The sequence below is a fragment of the Molossus molossus genome, unplaced genomic scaffold (assembly GCF_014108415.1).
Source record: "Molossus molossus isolate mMolMol1 unplaced genomic scaffold, mMolMol1.p scaffold_m16_p_1, whole genome shotgun sequence".
NCBI lineage: Eukaryota > Metazoa > Chordata > Mammalia > Chiroptera > Molossidae > Molossus > Molossus molossus.
Genome location: NW_023425344.1, coordinates 203562239 through 203585340, shown reverse-complemented (window position 1 = coordinate 203585340; position 23102 = coordinate 203562239). Strand labels below are relative to the sequence as shown.

At 46.9% G+C, this 23102-nt stretch overlaps 2 pseudogenes; one reads left to right on the top strand and one right to left on the bottom strand.

The window, feature by feature from the left end:
• The first annotated feature begins 10750 nt into the window (after nt 1–10750).
• Nucleotides 10751–11123, top strand: LOC118641574 (annotated as a pseudogene).
• A 5924-nt stretch (nt 11124–17047) lies between these two features.
• LOC118623258 lies at nt 17048–17980 on the bottom strand (annotated as a pseudogene).
• Nucleotides 17981–23102: the final 5122 nt, after the last annotated feature.

Genomic DNA, 23102 nt, shown 5'->3' with positions numbered 1-23102 from the left:
CCATTCTCCACATCTCTTGCTTTATGGATAAATCTGCTAACTGTTCTCCAATATCCATTCTCCTCTTCTTTATTAACAGAACCCCTGTGTTTTGGCTGGGCACCTTTCCTTGTAGCTAGGTGGGACCATGTGACAGCTCTGGCTTCCCGGTGTGAGCACTTGTGACAGGCAGGGCTTCCATCTGCCCTTAAAGGAAAAAGGCACACTTTCCACCCCCCTCTACCCTTCCTACTTCTGGTACATGATGAATAGTCAACTTAGACCTCAAGATGCAGGTTTGGTATTGAGCCACAAACTAGAAGGAGCCTCGGGAGGCCTCTGGGCAAAGGGCAGGGCACCTGACAGGGACACACCAAACAGGAACCCTGGCTGACGTACCAGCAGCACTGTCCATCCTGCCTTAGTACCTGAGATCCAGCCAGCTAGCAGGGATATGGCAGGAAGCAAGATACTAAGTGTCTTTTAATTTAAAAATTTCTTGGGAGTTGACTTGCAACTCAGCCAATTAAATGTCACTCTCTTGGATTCCTGCTACACACACACACACACACACACACACTCATACACACACTCATGCCTGGCAGCTCTCTGCTAGGAAAGAATGCAGCCTTTTCCCTTTCATCCATCATCGCCGTACTTTCAGACAGCCTGCATTCCTCCTCCCTGAAGTCAGTAGCCTCTCTGGGCAGTCACAGAGAACCTACACATACTCAGAGATCCATTCTACTGGGCCAGCTCTCTACTATCTGGGACAAAGGAAAAGCAGCAGAGACAGTCTCCAAAGAGGTGATCAGCACGCGCACATAGAATGCATGTACATATGTCCCCTTTATCTATAACCAGGAGTGTCCACTATGGGCTACATGCTTAGCTGGATCCTATAAGACCCACGAATAGGGAGAAGCAGCAGCCCCTGCTCTCCAGAGAGAGGAGACCAGTATTGGTAACATTACATTATTCAAAGCTCTAATCTGTATATAACCCATCCATGTTTCACAGGCTGTGGTCCCCACCTGCCAAGAGCACCTGTACAATACCCTGCCAAATTCTAACTATGCCTTAGATTCTCAAAGCATATTCCATGTTATTTTTATGGAAAGAACAGTTAATAAGCATGAGTTTTCTACCTTGTTTTTCTACTGTAGCTTTATAGTACATTTTGAAAATAGTGTGTATCTTCCAACTTTGTCTTCTTTTACAAAATTGTTCTGGCTTTTCTAGTTTTCTTGACTATCTGTATACATTTTAGAACCAGCTTGTCAATTTCTATTGAAAATACCCTGTTGGAACTTTTTTTCTTGATTGATTTTAGAGAGAGAGGAAGAGAGAGATAGAAACATCAATGAGAGAACATCGATTGATCGCCTCCGACATGCCCCCCACTGGGGATTGGGCCTATAACCTCGCCGTGTGCCCTGACCAGGAATCTAACTGATGACCTCTTGGTGCACCGGTCAATGCTCGACCACTGAGCCACACCGGCCGGGCTATCCTGTTGGAACTTTAATTGGAATTTTATTTAATCTATAGATCAGTTAGAGAAAATTTGACATATTGCCAACCTTGAGTCCACTAGTTCATGAATATAGTATACTTCTCTATTTGTTTAGGTCTTCTTTGATTTCTTTCATCATTTTGTAGTTTTCAGCATACAGATCTGGCACCTAAACATCTCATGGTTTTTGGAACTGTTATAGGTGGTCCTTTTTAAAAAATTTATTTCAATTTCCAATTGGTTAATGTCACTATATAGCATAGTGACCCTGTATCTGTGATCTTCCTAAATTTACTTACTACAACTAGTAGCTTTTTTGTAGATTTGGGGAGAATTTTCTATGTAGATAATCTTATATATGAATTGTGCTATTTCTCTCTTTCCAATTTATGATCCTTTTTTTTTTTTCTTGCCTTACTGTGTTGCCTGAAAGTTGCACTGTAATGCTGAACAGAATGGTAAGAGTGAACAGCCTTGTTTTAGGTCTTCCCTTAATACTTCATCTCAGAGTACCTCTCCTCCAGCACTATACTGCTCACATTGTTTATTCATTGCTTGCTAGTTTGGTGATGAGGGGTGGAGGTATTCACATTTTCTGTTCTCAGTGATCCTGTCCCTCTCTCAGCAATAAGCGCTCTCTAATGATCTGGACCCAACTCCTTTTTCTGTCTCTCTCCCATGGATATGGGTGAGTTATTTTTTCTATCCCCTTTCCCCAAATGCACTAGGTCTTCCCTGTGCCTTGAACTCTGCCCTTTCTTTCCAAAGCAGCTTAAAGCTTTTGTTTCTTAGTGGAGGAAGGGTAGAAGCATCTAGGGCAGGACTTTGTTTCTGTCCTGAAGTAGCTACTATTTCCCCCAGACCCCCCTTTTTGAGAGCGTTTTCTACCCTTTTTAAAACTTTTCTTCTTCCATGACCTCCACTGACCAGAATAAAGAAGGCCCCTCACCAATGAGTCTCACTGTGCCTAGAGAACACCTCCTCTCTAAGAGCTAAGCTTTGTCCTGGGCCATGTTCCTCAGCCTGACTCCTGTCCAGGAGCTTTCTCTGATCTTATGTGAGTAGCCCCCAGTGCCCTGTCCACAGCTGTGTATTCCAACATGTCTGCATCACAGGGTTGCACCAGTTCACTCTAGGGACCCCACCACAATGAATACAACTGTCCCCGTTTTATCTATGAGGAAACAGGCTCAAAACGACGGACTCTCTCCATCACATAGCCAGGTAGTGCGAAAATCCACAGTGCATATGAACCACCATCAGTTATTCAACCAGCCCTGGCAGATATGGCTCAGCGCTAAGAGTGTCGCCCGCAGAGCAGAGAGTCCCGGGTTCTATTCTAGCCAAGGGCACGTACCTTGGTTGTGGTTCGTCCCTATCCCCTGTTGGGGTTGTGTGGGTGGCAGCCAATCAATGTGTCTCTCTCATATCAATGTTTCTCTCCCTCTCTTCTTCCCTCTCTCCCTCCAGCTCTATCTGAAGATTAATGTAAAAAATATCCTGGGGTGAGAATAAAAAAAAAAAAATTCAACCAGACATCTGTGCGGTGGGGTAGAGGGAGGAATTTTTAGGACTGAGGAAATGGAGGTGGTCTTTGAGTTAGGGTGATAACAGGTAGTATAATAGGACTGGGATTGGAGATTCCAGAGAAAAGATTGGGGAGAGGGAGCCAGATGTAGAGTAAGAACTCCTTTAGGTTGGAGTAGCAGGGAGAGAAAAAGAAGAGTTTAGGGCCTTAGAACCACAACTCCAAAATAGAAGCCTCTATCTTGACCTCTATTTCCTCCAGTGTTGGGGGGTGCAGGTGTCAAGGCTGGAATTTGCAGGACTTCAGCCAGTTGCCTCCTCAGGTAACTTTCCCTAGCAGTCCTCCCAGCCTAGGAGCAGGAATGGAGATGAGCTACAAATCTCCAGTAGGGCTGGGTAGGGGGACAAAGTGCTGCAAGAGAGGGGCAGGTCAGACTGCAAATGCCCAAAAGGATCACACCCTGGTGCAGGGAGTAAGGAGAGGCTGCCTGGAGAAAATAGACCCAGTACATTGTGGGCAGTCAATAAATATTTTTCCTAATTTCTTTAAATGTCCCAGGAGACATCTGTGGATGAATTCTCTGAATCCCTGGATGGAGCTGATGGTGAAGATGCTGTCGCTGCCATTAGTTTGCATTCCTGAGCAACAGGGAGATATCTGTCCTGGGCCTGGGAGAAGGCACAGGAAAGCTGTCTTTGTCAGGCAGCAAGGGGAAGAGGGATAATAAGGCATGGAGACTAGGGGAACAAAATGGCCTTGGTATAAAGGTCTTAAATGTCACTCTAAAGCCATCGACTCCATGATGACTGCCAAATACAGGCTGGACATCGGATGTGCTGCAGGGCACTTCATTCACAGGTCATCTGTGCCTGTCATGTTTGCAGCTATATCTCTCGTGCCCAGAACTGCACTTGACACAGAGTAGGTGCTCAACAAATATTTATTAGGTCTCTGAACTAATAAATGCAATCCTCACAATATCCTTGTGTGAATATAATTACCCTTACTTCGCAGAAGAGGGACTGCAGTCAAAAGGTGTTCAGACCCAGCTTTTGTGGGAGGTAGAATTCTAAGCATGACACCAATGACCTTTGACCTTGTAGAATCCTCTCCCCTTTGCGTGTGGGTGGCACTTGTGAATATGATGAGACATCATTCCCATAGTTATGTTGTATTATATGATGAAAGGAAGATTATCTAGGTGGGCCTACTCTCATCATGTGAGCCCTTTAAAAGCAGTTTTCTCCACCTGGTGGCAGAAGGAGAAGTCAGAGATTTGAAGCAGCAGCAGGATTCAGTGCACTGTTGCTGGCCTTGAAGATGGAAGGGCCACACATAGGCCAGGGAGTGGCTTCTAGAAGCCCCACACCTCTCCAATCCCTCATGGCTTCCATACTCATGTGAAATGTGTAAATACAGTACCTACACAAAGGCATATCATTAACACTGATAATGATCGTGATCAGCTGAAATGAATCTCTCCTCCTCCCAGTCTCTGACTGTGTAAGTCCTACCTGTCCTTCCCAAAGACCCAAATCCCACCTCCTCTAAGGGGTCTGTGATGGTTAATTTTATGTGTCAACTTGACTAGGCTTAAGGATGCCCAGTTAGCAGGGTGTGTGTAAGAGGGCGTGTCCAGAAGAGATTAGCATTTGAATCTGGAGACAGTGAAGAAGAAGACTGCCCTCACCAATAAGGGTGGGCCTCATCCAATCTGCTGGGTCTGAATAGAACAAAAAGGCAAAGGAAGGGTGAATGTGTTCTCTGCTTGAGCTGGACATCTGTCTTCCCCTGCCCTTAGACATCAGGGCTCCTGGTTCTTGGGCCTCCAAACTCAAACTGGGACTTGCACCATTTGCTCCCCCAGTTCTCAGGCCTTGAGGTATGGCCTGGAACTACACCACCGGTTCCCTGGGCCTCCAGCTTGCCAATGACAGGTCATGGGACCGTGCAGCCTCCACACTCACATGAGCCAATCCCTCATAGTAAATCTCTTTCTATAAATCTATACATTTCCTTTTCTCTGAAGAACGCTGGCTGATATGGGCTCTCCCAAATGCTCCCAGAAGTCATGATTCCTCTTTCTAGCACTTGAGTCATACAGTTCACCAACACTGCCCATGTGTCACAGGTTGGGTTCTCCAAGAAGATTCTAAGATGGAGTTTAAGGTGCAGGATGTTTATCGAGTAGGTCCTTGGGATCAACACCTTTGGAAGGGAGTGGGCAGAGAGACACGTTGAGCTGTGGTGCAGGTCCAACCCTTGGTGAGCTCTGGAGCATATGTGCCCTTCAAAGGTACCCTAAATGGGACTGAGATGGCTGGGCCTTTATATTCCTGCCTCAGTAAGTCAGTGGTTGTGGGCCACCTGGGGAAGGGGTGTAACCTAAGTGAAGCACCTCTTGGTAGCTGGGGTCATCCCTGAAGGCCTGACAGCACTCCCAAAAGTTGGGGCAGCAAGTCCTTCCCAGAAGAGGGATCTCGACACCATACCTCCCTGTCCACCAGTTTGTCATGTGGTTGTCACTTCCCCCACCTGCTCCAGAGTCCCTGGAGGGGATGGAACCTGGAGGCTGAGTCAATTCTGTATCCTTTGCCTCCCTCCTTCCACCTCAAACATCTACAAGGCACTAGCCAAGTTCAGAGGAGTGTCTGTGAGCTGGGGGTGGGATAAGCCCAGGTTGCAATGCAGGGGGCCAAGCTGGAAGCCAGTTCTGGGTTCCCTGGGTGTCCTCCTGATACTGATCCTCACAGAACAGATATTGCCCCCAAGACACTTTTTTAAAAATAAATTTCTTTATTGAGAGGAAAAGGGAGAGGGAGAGAGAGAACATCAATTGGTTGCCTCCTTTATGCCCGCACTGGGGATCGGGCCCATAGCCTGGGCATGTGCCCTGACCAGGAATCGAACCAGTGACCTCTTGGTGCATGGGTTGATGCTCAACTACTGAGCCACACCGGCCAGGCACCCCCAGGACACATTTATAGTTTGTGAGTATGTGTATTAGCTGTCACAGTGATGCGGGATAGGGCATCACTTGTGGTGAAAAAATTGTCCCAGGTCCCATATTGGTGAAAAACTTGTTTATAAATCTTCAAGTTTAGAACCTCACAATTTTACATATAAACACAAGTATTTTGTTGTATTGCTTTAAAAGCATACACTGGACCTGGCCGGTTTGGCACAGCGGTTAGAGCGTTGGCCTGCGGTCCAGAGAGACCCAGGTTCGGTTTCCGCTAAGGGCGTGTACCTCAGTTGCAGTTTGTCCCCGGCCCTAGTTGGTCGTGCGGGTGGCAGCCACTCGATGTGTCCCTTTCACATCGATGTTTCTCTCTCTCTCTTCCTCTCTCTCCTTCCCACTTTATCTGAACAAAAAATGGAAAAATGTCCTCGGGTAAGGATAAAAATAAATAAATAAATGCAGCCACTCTGTAAATCAAGGAAAGATAGGAACTTTGTTTAATTTGGAATTGTATCAAGAAATATTCCTCTCTCAGAAAATCATGTCAGGTATTTGACTCACCAGAACAATATGCCTTATCCAACTGCATTTTACCAGTCACATGCTAAGTGCTTCTATTTATAGCTAAAAGCCAGGGGTACTGAAAAATTACAATGTTTTCCTAGTGTAGCAATGCTTAAACATTTATAGGTTGACATACATTATATTTTATTCTCAATTGCTTTCTATTTTTCCTTCTATATTACAATTTTGTTTTTTTCATTTTGTCTCTTTTTTTTTTTATCCTCACCCGAGGACATTTTTCCATTTTTTGTTCAGATAGAGTGGGAGGGAGAGAGAGGATGAGAGAGAAACATCAATGTGAAAGGGACACATCGAGTGGCCGCCACCCGCACGACCAACCAGGGCTGGAGACAAACTGCAACCGAGGTACATGCCCTTAGCGGGAACCGAACCCGGGTCTCTCTGGACCGCAGGCCGACGCTCTAACCGCTGAGCCAAACTGGCCAGGGCTCATTTTGTCTCTTGATTGCTGGTAATATCTGTGAGTTTTATTTCAGGATAATAAAAGGAGCATGCACAATATTTTATATTAGAAGGAGGATGATAGATCTGATGGGTTAAGAACCTCTGACCTGGGTGAGTGTCTTCCTTTTGGGCCTGACCTATATCTACTACACCCCCACCCAAACCAGGCAGTTGGGCTCTGAAACATGTGGGCGAAGGGCGCCCTCTTCAGGCCTAGCCCCTTTGTGGGGGCACCTTGCAGGCTTTATTTCCTTTCACTCCTCAAGGCTTCCCCAAGGAAGATGTCTCAGGACTAAGAAGTAGGGTTACCAGGTAAAATACAGGATGCCCAGTTCATTTAATTTCAGATAAACAAGTAATAATTTTGGTATAAGTATGCCCCTGCAATCCTTGGAACATACATATATACAAGAAGTCCAAGATGCTCACTGACATTTAACTGGGCTTTCTGTGTTTTTATTTGGTAAATCTGGCAACACTACTTGGGACCAACACTACATGTCTGTGTGTGACCCAACATTGTCAATGTGAATTAGTATGGGGACACTGTGTGTATGTGGCGGGGGTAAGGGCTGTGTACAAATCCCAAAGGCACCATGGGAAGGTGGACCTGGATAATGATACTACAACAAATGCCAGGCCTGAGATGTGCACCTGTTAAGGAAAGGGGGGTGGTCAGGAACAGCCCTGTGGACCCAGTCTTGAGTCCTGGGCCTATAACCCAGCAGTTCTCAATCCTAACAGGGATCCAGGGTCCCCTGGGGTTCAGATTCTTAGAACTACCTCTCCACACCTACATACTCACAGATGCCGGTTCATTTGGTCTACGCTGAAGCCTGGCTCCTGTTCCTCACACACCCTTCACTGTTGGTTGACAATTATGTCATCAGTGCAATTAAAAGCCTAGCTCTGGGCCTCAAGGAGTGGGGAGCAGGCAGGGGACTTCCTCAAAAGTGAGTGGGCTCAGACCACCAGTAGATGCACTGGCTGGAGCCCAGCTTACTTTCTGACATCAGTGGTCCAACCTCCTGGATATGGTCCATCCTCTCTGCTCTCCCAGAGGTCTCCTGCCTCCCTGTGGAGAGGAAGGTTCTAGTATGAATGCCACTGTTCAGATGAAGAAATTGAAGTCACAAGACAGGGCTGGGACTGGAAACCAGCCTGCCTGAGCCCAGGCTGATGGAAGGACCAAGCTCCAGAGGGATACCTACCAGCCAGCACCAGCCCAGGTCTCCTTGCCTCCTCACCAAGGGCCCTCAGACATGGCAACCATTCATTCATGTTTCCCAACCTCGCCAGGTCCGATTTCAAACAGTCTGTGTGTCATCCCTTGTCAGCCCATGTATTTCAAGTTTCTGACCACACCTATCTCCCCTCTGTGCTGGATAGCTGTTCAGCACCACTGCTGTTCCTGCTTTTACTGAACCTTATCATGGTTACCTGTGGCTCTCTCTACAGGTGAGTGCTTTGAGGGTACCCATCCCCGTTCACTGCTGTGTCCTCCTGCCCGGTCTTCCGAGTGCTTGAAGAATGAATGTGGGAGCTGTCTCTTAAGTAGCCTACAGAACTGACTTCTACAACTGTCCTCAGTTGCCAGAATATCATCAGGAAGCCCAGTAGCTGTAAATACCACCTTCCAAGAACCTAGGACTGTCAGCTGTAGAAAGTGAACACTGTCTGATTAGAAACAAACCAAAACACTCCTGTCAGTAAGTTGTTTACATAACTATACAGAAGCTATGAGGAATATAACTCCTTGTCTTCAGTGCAGTGTGCTGGGCAAACACAACCGTGTAGAAACATGGAGCTTCTATTTATTCAGTAATTTTATTGTTGTGATCATTCAAATGTCCTTAAAGTTCAATGTCATGGATATTTACATACCTTAGGATCACATGAAATTCAGAAGTCTTAGGGTTAAGTAAAAAATTGTATTTACATCGTGTATTAATTTCCTGTTGCTGCTATAACAAATTATCACAAACTTAGTGGCTTAAATTTATTGTCTTCTAGTCTTGGAGAACAGATGTCCAAATGGGTCTCACTCGGTGAAAATCAAGGTGTGAGCAGGGCTGAATTCCTGCTAGCGGCTCTAGGGGGAAATTCTTTTCCTTACCTTCTCCAGCTTCTAGAAGCTGCTCTCATTTCTTGGCTCTTGGCTCCCATCCAGTCAGCAACTACCACACCCCAACCTATGCTTCTGTGATCACATCTCTCCTTCTGGCTCTCCTGCCTCCCTCTTTTCCTTATAAGGACTCCGTGATTACCTTGGGCCCACCTGGAGAGTGCAGGCTACTTTCTTCATCTCAAGACCCTTAACTTAATCACATCTGCAAAGTCCCCTTTGCCGTGTAAGGTAAAAAACATCTTTACAGGTTCTAGAAATTGGGATGTAGACATCTTTGGGGGTGGGTGGATATTATTCACACCTAGTTTAAGGTTCAAAATCCAGTCAGGTTATCAGCCTGAGAGGGAGTTGCACCAGAACTGGGAAGTGTGTAAAAAATCTGGCACCAAGTATGTGGGCTACTTGACCCTGATTTTTTAAAGTATATTTTATTTATTTATTTATTTAATTGGGGTGACATCAGTTAATAAAATTATATAGGTTTCAGGTGTACAATTTTATAATACATCATCTGCATATTGTATTGTGTGGCCCTGATATTTTTGTATTAAAAGACGATCTGTATATATTTGGTATTCTATAATGCTTGTAATGTATAAGGTAATTTGGTCTTTTAGAGTGATGGCTTTTTAACTAATAATTAAAAGTGTATAATTGAATAATTTAAACTGAGGATTTTAAATTGAACTTTTACCAAGTTTATACACAATATTAGAACATATAAGAGAACTTTAAGTTGATCATATATTACTTTTCTTGAGGACATGCTTGTATTGATTTTAGAGAGAGGAAAAAGGAAGAGAGATAAACATTGATGTGAAAGTGAAATATCAATCGGTTGTCTCCCACATGTGCCCCAACCGGTGATGGAACCTGCAACCTGGGTACGTGCCCTGACCTTTTGGTGCATAGGACAACGCTCCAACCAACTGAGCTGCACTGGCCAGGGCAGGAAGTCTAATTTTTATTTATTTATTTATTTATTTATTTATTTATTTATTTATTTATTTTTGGTACATGCCCTTAGCAGGAATCGAACCCAGGACTCTCTGGTCCGTAGGCCATCGCTCCAACCGCTGAGCCAAACCGGCCAGGGCAGAAAGTCTAATTTTTAAATAAAGCTTAAAATATTTTAAGATATTTGATTAAGTTTATAAACTGGACCAAACATTATTCAAAGAGCTGTCAAAGGAAATTGTTAAAATTTGTAGTACATAAATAGTAAGATTTTCAAGCTGAATTTAAAGTCTGGAAGAGAAACACCCCCCCACCCGCCCACCCCCATTTTACTTCCCCTGTAGTTTGCCTATAGGGCAAAGGCATTGCCCCATTGCCCAGGGGCAGCCACAGCAGCCTGAGGAAAGGCTGGAATGAGGTCCCAGAGAACTGCACAGACCCAGGACAAATCACATTGAATGGATGCTGGATGCTGGGTTTTTTATTGTTCGCATTGGTATTGTTGTTTTGAACTTTCCTGTGTCTTGTCAGAAAAAGCAAGTATTTATTTTCTGATATATTTTCAATTTAAAAGAAAAAGGTATAGTTTTAAGATTAAAAAATTAAGCCCTCCTTTTTTCCTCCCTGGCTTCTTGAAGATCAACTTCCATCATGAATGACACAGTAACTATCCAGACCAGGAAGTTCATGACTAACAGACTACTTCAGCGGAAACAAATAGTCATTGATGCTCTTCACCCTGGGAAGGCAATAGTACCCAAGACAGAAATTCAGGAAAAACTAGCTAAAATGTGTATGACCACACCAGATGTCATCTTTGTGTTTGGATTAGGAACCCACTGGTAGCAAGACAACTGGCTTTGGCATGATTTATGATTCCTTAGATTACGAAAAAAATAATGAACCCAAACATAGACTATATGAGAAGAAGAAGACCTCAAGGAAACAGAGGAAGGAACACAAGAACAGAATGAAAAACGTCAGGGGGATTGCAAAGGCCATTGTTGGTGCTGGCAAAAAGTGAGCTGGAGGTCGGACAACAGAAGGAGTAAAGATTCTTCAGTGACTTTATCTGTGGTGATTATGCAGATTTCTCATGAGAGGATTAATAAACTAAGAACTTTTATGTGTCTGGTTGTTTGGGAAAAAAATTAAGACCTGACCAGTATGGCTCAGTTGGTTGGAACATCGTCCTGTATACCGAAGGGACATGGGTTCAAGTCCTGGTCAGGGCACCTACCCAAGTTTCTGGTTCCATCCCTGGTCAGGGCAGGTGCAGGAGGCAACCGAACAATGTTGCACTCTCACATCAATGTTTCTCTATCTCTCTCCCTTCCTCTCTCTCTAAAATCAATGAAAAGCATATCCTTGGGTGAGGGGGAAAATATTAAGTAGGAACACTATCAGGTTAGAATCAAATTGGAGAGGACCTCTACTTTCAGTAAAGACATACTCGGATGACTCAGACCAACCATGCTATTGAAGGCAACTTTTCAAAACTGGCCACAATATTTTAATAATCTTAAAAGCATCAAAAAGCTAACAAGATACAAAGAAATTGCCTGGCCAAGAAGCCTGACATTGGAAGGCACTTCTGCAGTGACGGAGTTGGCTGATCAGGGTGAGGAAGCCGAGGAGCTGAGCAGAACCTCTGAGAGCCTTGAAGGAGTCAAGGAACAGAACTTAGGGCACAGAACTGAGAAACCACCCCACGCTCAGGACTGGGAAATTCAAGGGGCTACATTCTAAGAGTAAAGGTGAACCACAAGCAAACTGGCTCTTGCAAAGTCTATACTCTGGCTTTGAATTACCTGGGTAAGCCTTGAAATTGGACCAAGGTGATCCTGAATTGCTAGTACCCCAGATGCCTGGCAGAAGCTAATCAAACTCCTAACTGAAGGAAAATGACATCACTTTAAGTCTCTAGTAATTTCCAAAGGTAATGTTTCAAACAAATGTCTATTTTACAATCAAAGATAACCACGCACACAGGTGACAAGACAACATAACCAAGGGTCAGCTGAAACAAGATCAAAAACAGATCCATGAGATATGGAATAATCATGCTGTAAAACTAATGTGTTTGGCCTGGCCAGTGTTGCTCAGTGGCTTGAGAGTCACCCCATAGACTGAGAGGTCCTGGTTCGATTTCTGGTCAGGGCACATGCCTGGGCTTCTGGCTCAATCCCCAGTAGAGGGCATGCAGGAGGCAGCCTAATGATGTTTCCATCTCTCCCTCCCTTCTGCTCTCTAAAAAAAAAATTACACACACATATACACACCCAAAAGGAAAGGGCTGGAAGAGAATGCTGGCCTCTGCACTTGGGCCTCCTGCCTGTCCCATCCCCTCCATTCACAGTTCACACCCCCAGCTGGCCCTGGGAAGCCTTGATTGCACTTTCATGCCTACCTTTATGCCTTTATTCCAGGGGTTCCCAGACCGTACTGGAGCACCCCAAGATGAATGCCATTTCCTACAAGAAGCCTTCCCTACTCCTTCCAGTCTGGTACCCTTTTATTCCTCTGCCTTGTTATTTTGAGCTGTTGAATTCCTGCCTCTCTCTTCACTGGACCAAGAGCTGTTTGGGGCATGGATCTGGGGTGCCCCCTGCTGTTTTCACCTAGCACTTCCTCTGCTCAGTGCTGGGCACTTTGGAGAATGACCACAGGGGGGCAGTAGACAAGCTTGCTCATCAAACTCATCAATATCCTGTTAATGTCCTACTACTGTCATCTTGGCCATGGTTCTAAAGGCCAAGGGTATCCCATGTCCTCCCAAGCCTTACCATGGGTGGACATATAAAGACATTACACTAGTGCTACATGTTTAATGCGCCTGAACACACCCAGGGTCACAGTTGTATCTCACCAGCTGTGGAGAGTAGGTATCATTAGCCCTATTTGACAGGTGAGAGACTGAGGCTTGGGAGTGACTAGCCCAGTGGTTCTCAAGCCTGGCTGCACTTTGGAATCACCTGGAAGCTTTTAAAAATTAAGTCTGAATCACTTGGGTAGAGCCCAGGTGTCAGTATTTTTTTAAGGCTCTCCAGGCAATTCTAATATATAACCACGCTTGAGAACCATCGGACAAGCACAAGGCCCACAGCCAGTGAAAAGCAGAGCCAGCTCTAGAATTCCAAATCTTAAGACAACACTCTTCCTTTTATCCCAAGAATTTGGGAGGTTCCTGGACCATTGGCTATTTGGGGTCCCACAAGCTGGAAAACAGTGTTGGGCGAGTGGGCTCCACAGACGGTCCTGGCTTCTGTGAGGCCAACCTCTTCCCTCCTTGTCCTTCCCTGACTCCAAAATTCGGGCCCAGACAGCCAAGGCCCAGGGGACAATGGGTGACTCAGATGCTTCCTGTTTTCTTGGCCACAGTGACAGGGGCCTGGAAACAGCACGGGTTTGGGTTCATGGCCTAAGAGATGGGCCCTGGAGAGAGAAGGAGGCTGAGCAGTGGGGCCAGCTTGCCCTGAGATGCAGGAGGAATGAGCTGGGCAAAGCCACACAAGGTGGTTTGCTGGCCTGGTTGGTGGAGACCAGGGTGGTTTGCTGTGTGGTCAGGTCAGCAAAGGTAGGGAGAATTTGGGGCCAGCTTTTCTTGAAGTGTAGGGATTTTCTGAGTTCTCAGGTTGAAGGAGAGACATGCAGTTCCACCTAGATATTTGGTTCAGGCAAAGCGGGCAAACTGGAAGGCTGTGCGGGTCAGAGGGAGGAGCTCTACAACGGAGGCAAAGGAACCTCGTTACCTTGTCTATGCCCTGCCATGACTTACTGTGTAAGCCCCTGCTCATCTCTGAGCCCTCGATTCCTCTCCTGTGAGATGGGGAGGCACTGGGATAAACTGAGTCTGAGAAGCTCTGGGATCCTAAGAAAAACTATAACCTCTCCCAGCCATACAGAACACAGTGCAGCCTCTAAGGGACTTTTTATTTACATGATTTTGATTTCAAGTCTGATAACCCTGAGAGGTAGACAAGAAAAGTATAATAACCTGGTTGCTGCTGGAGACATTAATAATCAGGAAGACTAAAAAAGGGGTATGTGAAAATGGGGGCCTGGACATCCTGGTGACCCAACTTGGTCACATCCATCCTTGAAAAACAGCAATTTGGAGATGTTTATAAAAAGTATTACATGCTTGAATCTTGGCCTCAATCATCTCCCTGCTGGGGTCAGCCTCAGGAAATGATTCTAAATTCAGAAAAGGCTTGTTGGACAGGAAGATGTTCACTAAATAATTTTATATTAGTAAAAAGTTAACACAGTCCAGACATTCAGCAATGGGAAAATGTAGACCATAGAATGTTTTAGCTACCTATTTCTGAGAAACAAATTACTCTCAAACTTAGTGGCTTAACAAACATTTATTATTATCTCCCAGTTCTGTGGTCAGGAAGCCAGGTACAGCTTGGCTGGGTGCCTCTGGCTGAAGGTCTCTCAGGAGGCTGCAGTCTAGGTGTGGGCTGGGGCTGCAGACATCTCAAAGTTTGACTGGGAGGGGATCCACTTCCAAGTTACTCATGGGGCTGTTGGCAGTCTCAGGTTCTTGCTGGCTCTTGAGAGAGTCAGTTCCTCAACTTGTGAGCTCCCCCATAGAGTAGCCACAACATGGCAGCTGGCTTCCCTCAGAGCAAGTGAGCAACCTGAAGGCACAGTCCTGTAACCTGATCTTAAAAGCGACTTCCCCTCATTTTTGCTGTACTGTCATCTCTTGGTATGGGGGAGGGGAGGATTGGTTCCAAGACCTTCACTGATACCAAAATCAAATGGGGTCTGGATGATAAAGCACCTTTATAAATGGGATCTTTTGCCTTTCCACACATGTATTCATTTATGCATCTTTCTCCCTACCCCCAATTATTTATTCTCCAAACTGAAGTAACAACTTTTCTGGCCCTGGGTGCCAAGGGGTCATGTAGGAAGGAGTCCAGGCCCCACCATGGGTCTTTGAGCCTGTGGAACAATAGGATGCTACACATCCTCCTACTGGGACAGCCGCAGGGGATGTGTTCCAGCGAATCCTAAATGCCTCTAATCTCACTGCATATTCCTGGGTTTATTGGAACGTGAGGAGTGGGTTTTTGGGGTGATCCTGAGGGCAGCATTGTTTGGGGAGGATTTGGTTGTAGAGGGGGGAGGCACAGAGGGGGAGACAGAGGAAGCGACCCAGAGAGAAAGGGGAAAGCAGCCGACATGGTGGAAAACAGCTGGACGCTGAAGTCCAGGCCCACCACTCCCTTGAGTGTGAGACTCATTCAAGGCTGTTTCTTCATCCATAGAGTGATATGAAAATAAGTACTATTGCTCGGCTGGTGTGGCTCGGTGGGTGAGCATTGACCCATGCACCAAGAGGTCGCTGGTTTGGTTCCCAGTCAGAGCACATGCCCAGGTTGTGGGCCAAATCCCCAGTGGGGGCCGTGCACAAGGTGGCCAGTAGATGTTCTCTCTCATGGATATTTCTCTCTCTCTCTCTTCCTCTCCCTTCCTCTCTCTCTAAAATATATAAAGAAAAAAAAATTTTTTTAAATAAGTACTATTGCCCTTCCTCATTCAACAGGGTTAAAACGAGATTGATTATGCACAGAAACATACTCTGTAAACTATAAAACTCTGGACCTGCCCTGGCCGGTTTGGCTCAGCAGTTAGAGCGTCGGCCTGTGGTCCTGAGAGACCCGGGTTCGGTTCCCGCTAAGGGCACGTACTTCGGTTGCAGTTTGTCCCCGGCCCTGGTTGGTCGTGCGGGTGGCAGCCACTCGATGTGTCCCTTTCACGTCGATGTTTCTCTCTCTCTCTCTCTCTCTCCCTACCACTCTATCTGTACAGAAAAATTGGAAAAATGTCCTCGGGTGAGGATAAAAAAATAAATAAATAAATAAAACTCTGGACCATGCCCTGGCTGGTTTGGCTCAGCGGTTGGGGCGTTGGCCCACGGACTGAAGAGTACCAGGTTCAGTTCCCGCTTGGGGCGCCTGCCTTGGTTGCGGTTTGTCCCCAGCCTCGGATGGGGTTGTGTGGGTGGTGGCCACTCGATGTGTCTCTCTCGTGTTGATGTTTCTCTCTCTCTCTTCCTCTCTCCCTCCTGCTCTATCTGAAGATACATGCAAAAATGTCCTCAAGTGAGGATTAAAAAAAAACAACTCTGGACCAGTGTGGGTTTCTTCAGGGATTACCAGAGTAAAATACCTCCCTCTTACCCTGAGCTCCCAGCAGGAGTCCTGTTGACGCCCACATCCTGAGCCACAGTTCCATTATCTTTTCTAATTAGTTATGATGGTTAAATGTTGACGTTGCGTATGCTTTGGTTAAAAAAAAATGAAGTTACCTCTAATGAGAGATGATGTGCCAACATCAATGAAAATCACAATCGACTCAGCAATTCCACTTTTAAAAGGAACAGCTATAAAAACGCGGGCATGAAATTCCATGCACAGACACATTTGTTGCAGCGTTCTGTGGGAGCAAAGCATGCAAATGAAAAAATGTCCACGTACAGGAGACTGGCTAGGTCAGTTACGGAACACCCACACAATAAAATGCCGGGCCGCCATGGAAATGAACGAGGCAGCCCTGATCCAGAAAGATCACTAACATCTATTATAGAATGAAAAGAAGCAAGTTGCCAAACAATTCTACCTACCTACCTCCACTAATGTGGACAATCAAACAAACTGCGTAGGTATATTGCCTGACTTGTATGGAAATGCAGAGGAAATTCGGGGAGGGGCAGGCCAGCCGTCGGAAGTGGCATGGGGAGGGAAGGTGAGGAGAGGGACTGGGCCTTACCCTTCTTTACTCCATATTCTTCAGGAACGGTTGCCATACCTTTCTTTTTCTATTTTTTTTTTTTAAAGAAACCGTTTAGTTTCTGTCAATCTTACCTTCACTTTTGTTGGAGTCTGTGGAAAAACGGCTTAAGACCCCTCCGAGGTCCTTCCTACTCCTTCAGTGGCCGGAGCAGGGGGCTTCAGCAGGGAACAGCTGATCAGGCACGGAAGGCACCTTCGTGCCTCCAGACCAGTCTGCAGCCTCGGGTTCCGTAGCAGTAAATTTGGGAGCTGGAGAGACCCGTTCACCCTGAAACGTTTCCTCAGTCACAGCCTTTTCAGGAGCGGCCTGCTCCTTCCGTCTCTAAGGATCTCTGTGGAAGTAGAGATCCAGCGGGTCCGCCCGCAGGGGCTCATGGGAGATGGTGCCACGCATGCGCAGAGCTTCGTGAGCCAGCATGCGCCACCTCAGGCCAGATGAGTGAGTCCCCTGTTGAGTGAGGGTGCCGAGTCCAGTAGTGCAGAGTAGAGTCTGTGTTACCCAGAGCAGTGGCAGGCAGGTGACCATAAGACACCTCTGTGAGGAGCCGGTGGTTAGCCAGGGAGTCTGTAGCCCCCGGAAATAGCATCTACCAGAAGGCTGCCGGAGCTGGTTAGTGCAAGTTACAGGGGTGAAGCCACCAGCATTAGGAGTGGCTCCAGGGCAGCAGCAAACTTTAGCACAGCCTCTGGCCGCTGGCCGCTGGCCGCTGGCCGCTGGCCTTGTTGCTGGAGGGCAGGATACTGACATCAGCCGGTTTTCTATGGCAACAATGGCACAAGCTGCCAGCAGAAGCTTCTCCCAGGTTCCCTTCACCGGTATGATGTAGGTGCCCTCCGTTTTCCTCTTGTAGATGAATTGTTCCATTTTAAAATCAAGGTTGGTGCCACCTAACTGAGTTACAGGAAATTTGAGGACATCCTACTTCGTTTTCAGGACCTCAAGGGCGCCCGTCACTGTGAGAGTTTCCCTTTCAGTTAGGTAGGAAGAGCAGAAAGATGGCGTTATGGACAACCTGTCTGGGGAGCATGGAAAGGGACTGCCATTTCTGTGTGAGGTGACTATAATCATATATTTTCTGTGTAATTTTTAAAACTGAAAATATATGTATAAATTTTGATTTTTATATTTTAATTTTATGTTTATATTCTTGATTTTATGTAGTTATATTTGCATTTTTTTTTAGTTATTGATTTTTATATAATTATATAAAATCTTGCACTGTCTTTAAAATTTTAAATCACTGGCCCTGGCCAGGTAGGTCAGTTGGAGAGCATCGTCCCAATATGCCAAGGTTGTGAGTTTGATTCCCAGTCAGGGCATATACAAGAAGCAGCCAATGATTGCATAAATAAGTGGTACAAATAGATGTTTCTCTCCCTCTCTCTCTAAAAAACAATCAATCAAAATTTTTAATCCCTACATATTGTTTCAGAAAACTTCTGAGATCATTACTGGGCCCATGAACACTTTTCCTGAGGATGGAGTCACCTCACTGTAGAAGGACCCAGGTTCCCCTCTTCCCAGATGAGGTGCTATATGAACACACCTCTGAGGTTTGTCAGACCAGGACCCCAGGGCCCCTGCCCAGGCCTGCTCCCTGTCCAGGGATGATCCCTCGAGCTGGTTCTCACATCCTGTGTGCAGGGATGAAAGAAAAAACCACACTTGTTGTATTCCTTCCTTAAATAAATAGTGTTGCCCTGGGCAAAGCTGAGGGGATTCAATAGTGAATAACAATAGATATGATTAGAATCTAGTGAAGAGACAGGTTAATCAAACAGCCTCCTAAAGCACATGGAATGAGGTCAGTGACGGATGCTCTGGAAGGCAGACCCAGAGAATGTCCTGAGGGGAGAAAAGTTGCAGAGGCTTTCCCCCCATTTTCACCAAGACTCTTCTCTCCTCCCACCCCACATCTTCATCCTTTCCACCTTTGGTGAACTGGAACCTGAAGACTTGGCTAGGGTCTTCAACAGCCGCCCTGGGGACTCCCCATGAGTGGAGATGAGGGAGAAAAATACAAGGTAGGACCCAGGAAATCACAGCAGATGAACTCAAACCAAGTAGCCATGTGGGGCTGTGCTGTCCAACATGGCAGGCTGGTTCCAGACCTGTTGCCATCATCATTTCTTGTTCACAGGCCCAGCCAAAGGCCATTCAAGGCCACTGTTTAAACCACCATCTCCTTCCCAGCCTCCGCCCTCAGGGATCCTGGGCAGCAAGGCCACCACTGAGTGGGATCTTTCAGTTTGGAATTTACAATTTCACTACCAACCCGTGTGTGGACTGAGAAAAAAATATTTGTGTGTGTGTGTGTGTGTGTGTGTGTGTACTCTGCATACTATACACATAGGTCTGTACTCTGTGCATAGGGTGTCAGTTCATTCCAGATTTACTGGAACAGCCTCACATTTCACATTTTTGGACACCACAAACCATTTGAATATCCTGAAAATTCCAATATGATTATTTATGCAGCACTCCTTCAGTCTTGTTCCAAAAACAGGATTTGAGAACCAGCTTGCAGAGTTGTATATACTTCAGAGGACTTAAAAAGAACAGGCAAGGGAATTGGGGAGAAGAGAGTAAGATGACACACAGAAATGCTTACCTCAAGTCCTGTGTGCATGCTGGAGGCAGGCCGCAGACATATCTCAGAATTTCCAAGCAGCCAGAACTACGAGACAAACAAGATGGCATAGCCCTGGCCAGTTTGGCTCAGCAGTTAGAGCGACAACCCACGGACCAGAGAGTCCCGGGTTCGGTTCCCACTAAGGGCACATGCCTCAGTTGCAATGTGTCCCTGGCCCCAGTTGGGGTTGGGTGGGTGGCAACCACTCCATGTGTCTCTCTCACGTCGATGTTTCTCTCTCACGTCAATGTTTCTCTCTCTTACCCCCTCTCTCCCTCCCGCTCTATCTGAAGATAAATGCAAAAATGTCCTCGGGTGAGAATAAAAAATAAAGATGGCATGGCTTCCTGCCTGCTGCTGAGACCTGGGAGTCTCCCTCAAGTCCTCAGAAAGATGCAGTGAGACTCAGATTTAGAAAGGAACAAATGCGTGTTCTGTATCTTACTAGTGGTTTGGTCACACAAATGACTGCATTTGTCAAAACTCACCGAACACACACTTAAGATTTGTGTGTTTTACTGTCAGCAAACTTTACCTCAAAAAGAAAAGAATTATAAACAAATGTAGTTAATGATATGCATCAAAAAAGTAAGATGAAGTGCTGGGTGGAAGGAAAAATAGAGGGATTGACATACAACAAAGCAGGTGTACTAACACCGAGTCTGAGTGGTGGGCATAGGTGTGGACTGGATGATTCTTTCAACTTTTCTGTGTTTGAACATTTTTATAATAAAAGGTTGGAGGCTCTAAGAAATGAAGTGGACTCAGGGTGGTGATTGCAGTGGGTGGGGTGGAGGTGGAGGAGTGTAGAGGGGTGATAAATGGTGATGGAAAAAATAAAGAGAAAAAACAAAATGAAGTGGACTTTGGAAGTTACCATCAACACCCAGAAGGTGAAAGGCCCTGAGTTTTGTTCACAGAGCCAGAGCTAGCAGCTGACCCTGCTGGGCACCTGGCCCATGGGCAGAGCTGGGGGACTCTTGGGTGCAGAACACTGGCTTCAGCAGGGACAGCGTGACCTGGCTCCTGCAGAGCCCACAGCATGGCCGGTTTAGGCATCTCCCAGACAGAGCACTCAGATCATGGAAACCTCTTGTCAGAAGCAGCTCCCCCTCGTTCAAAGCACCCTTATAAAGGGTGGAGTTGGATTTCAGCCCTGACAATATGGTGGCGTTGATGACAGGGATCATTTAATGGGGCTTTTCTCTCTGCTGCCACTGCATTAAGCATTTACATGTCAATTAATATTTAAGTGACCCTAGGACATAGGCACTATTGTCATTCCCATTTATATGTGAAAAGTGACTTGGAAAAGTTTAGTAACTTGTATGCAATACTCAGCTGGCAAATGCTGAGCTGGGATTTAAACTCCAGAGACTTTGGTCCTAACCCTGCCTCTTCTCCACAAGCTGCTGTCCCCATCCCTTCCACTTTCTCCCCCCCTCCCCCCCTTCAGAGGCCTGTCACAGACTTGTATCTGCTCTGACTTCAGAAGAAAGCTCAGGAGAAAGTCTGACTCAGGCTCAGAGTGCTCCTTATAAACCAAACACTGCCCCCGAACTTCTGCTCCCCAGGAAGCTTCTCTGACCAGCTTCTCTGTCTACCCCCAAATCAAAACTTAGTTGAAAATGGTCTGTCACCTCTTTAATAGAATCCCAGAACTAAGGAAGACGTCAGCTGATAGCTGGGCTCCTTAGTTTTTGCAGAGAAAAAGAAAGCCCAGAGAGGGGCAGTGGCAGGCCCAATGTCACACAGCACACCAGGATTGAGCCTTGTCTCCTGGGGCGTGTCCTCTTAGCTCAGCGCTGGGCTAAGTTGGGCTGTTGTGGGTCTGAGTGGCAGGGGAGACAGTGGCTGGGGCCTAGAAATCCTCCTGGAAAGAGAAAGACTAGCTCCTAGGGCCAGAGAAGAGCATTGCTGGGCCCCGCAATGTCAGCCAGGAGGACCCTGAAAGAGCAACTTTCATTCCATAGATGACAAGATTCTCTTCCAGAGAGAGCAGGTGCCTGTCACGGGATCCCACAGCCAGTTCCTAGCTAGCTACATGAAGGCAGAAATCCATTTTCCTGCCCTGACCGGTTTGGCTCAGCAGTTAGAGCATAGAGCTGACCAGAGAGTCTCAGGGTCGATTCTAGTCAAGGGCACGTACCTCGGTTGCAGTTCAGTCCCCAGCCCTGGTAGGGGTCATGCAGGAGGCAATCAATCGATGTGTCTTTCTCACATCCATGTTTCTCTGCCCCCCGCCCCCCCTGCTCTATCTGAAGATAATTGGAATAAATATCCTCAGGTGAGGATTAAGAAATCCATTTTCCTGAATCCCCAGTGTCCTTTGCCCCTTGATTCTCTAAAGGATCCTGAAGCACAGAGCAGCTCGGCTGGCCTAGTGAGTCCCTGAGCTGCACCTCCCCCGTGTCCAGACTTGCATGTCTGGGACCCCTCAGTGCTCCCAATGACCCAAGACCAGACCTTTGGCTTTTACCAAGTCCCTCTGGAAAAGTCACAGTTCTGGGCCCCACAGGGGCTGTTGACAGAGGGGCCCCCTACCTCTGCAGCCCTTGGCAAGGAGGAAAGAGGAAGAAGCTACAGGGGCTCAAGAGCCACCTCTCCAGCAACACACCTGCTCTCAGTCAGGGCTGGCCCAGGGACTTCAGACCCCACCCAAGAAAAAGGTCCTGCCCCACTTGCTCCAGGCCTCAGGGGGAGAGAGTCTGTAGGCAGGTCACCCAGCTCTGATGCCAACATCCTTCCAGCCAGAGCCAGGCTCAGTGCCATGGAAGAACAGGATCAGACAGTAGAGACTGAGTCCACAGACAGACCCCAAGCAGCTCTGGTCATGCCAGGCCAACCAGCAGACCCTCCAACACACCCTCCAACACAAACACTGGGCCCCTGGCTCTGCAAGAAGGGGGAATTTTTCAGAAGTGACATCAGCTCTTAAAGTTCTATGTTTCCTGCCTACTTCAGCTCAGAGAGCAGAGTCTCCAGAGCCATGAGCCTGGAGAGGCAGAAACCAACTCCAGAACAAATGGCACGTCACTGGCTACGGCCGCTCGCAGCAATCTACCCACAGGAGAGATGGCCAAGACTGTGGCTGTCCAGCAGCCTGCTCACGCTCAGGACACAGCCTGCCTCTGCAGGGCAGAAGCAAGAGGAGAGATCTCCCAGGTCTCCAGACACATCTCAGGGCCTTTGATCATGCTGTTCCCTTTATCACTTCGCTTGCTGTCTAGCAAAATCCTCCCCATCTGTGTTCCCTCCCTGTGAAGCCAGCTCCCCCCCCACCCCCACCCCAAGCCTCCACAGTGTCCTGTCTACCCTCCCATTAAAGACCTGATCACTCTGAACCATATTTAGAACCCTCTGCCCTCTCTCCCTTCCCCATCAGACCAGAGGCCCTGGAGGGCACAGGCCAAGTCCCATTTCACTCTGGTCCCCAGGGCCTCTTGTAGCACTTGGTGAGGACTTGGGAAGTGTTTGTGAAGGAAAGGATGGAGAGTGGTGGGGAGATAGCACTACTCAGCAACCCCATCCCTTCAGCGCATATTTTCTGAGGGACCA